We start from the raw sequence: 856 nt of genomic DNA, 5'->3' as shown, positions 1-856 counted from the left end.
ACCCGGACCAGCAGCCACAGCACCACCTGGACCTTGTGAACGTGCGCATGGCTGGGCCACCGCACCTTCCCGAGCCCCCGAGCCGCACAAACTCGCTAAGCGACTCACGCCTGCTCGTCTGAGCTGTTGTAATAAGAAGTTACCCTTTAAAGTTATATTTTAAATAGAAACAACTGAGAATAAAGTACATTCTCCCTTAGAAATAAATCAATCGTTAAATACAGCTGATGAAATAAAGAGCAACAGAACACAGAAAATGACGGCGGATTCGGTGTAAAAATTCTCCCCATTTCACCGAGAGCAAAACCTCTTCACGGCCCCTCTGCCACGTAGGGCTGTGCGTGTAACGTTCGCTGACGGTGCACTTAAGGGTGGAAAGGAAGAAACGGGGCCAAAGAAAGATGACCCCAGGCCGGGACAGCAAACAGGAGACGGAACACAGCACACGGAGGGGCTTGCTGATCACGGAAGGAAGAAACAGAACTCCGCTAAAGACAGCGCATGGAACCCTCCCGGTGGGAAGAGAGCACTTCAGCCCTCACTCCAGGGCCTTTGGCGCTGCTGGACGGGATGCAGCCCAGGCCATGAGGGCTCAAGGGGCCACGGAGGATGGGGAGGAAGGGCGTGCCTGGCGCTCAGAGGAGCAGGACCGCAGCTGCTCCCACTGCGGTCCCCACGGAGTCGGCATCAGCAGGAGCCAGCAGCACAGCACCTGCCCAGCAAGAGGCAGACCCACACCCTCGGGCTCAGGCCTGACACGGCCTCACTTCGTGGGTTCCTGTGGCGTCACCTGCATGTCTTGTCACTTCTCCTTCACATCTCAGAAGACAAGTGCAGGCACCCTGGTGTGGCTATG

At 56.5% G+C, this 856-nt stretch overlaps 1 protein-coding gene across 1 annotated transcript in view; it reads right to left on the bottom strand.

The window, feature by feature from the left end:
* The window catches only part of SFT2D1 (SFT2 domain containing 1), a 7,391-nt gene that overhangs the window by 1,289 nt on the left and 5,246 nt on the right, over positions 1-856 (bottom strand). The gene's annotated exons all lie outside the window — the stretch shown is intronic.

The sequence above is a fragment of the Myotis davidii genome, unplaced genomic scaffold, assembly GCF_000327345.1.
Source record: "Myotis davidii unplaced genomic scaffold, ASM32734v1 scaffold592, whole genome shotgun sequence".
Lineage (NCBI taxonomy): Eukaryota > Metazoa > Chordata > Mammalia > Chiroptera > Vespertilionidae > Myotis > Myotis davidii.
Note: the sequence above shows the minus strand (reverse complement) of the source record. Positions and strands in the feature narration are given on the sequence as shown.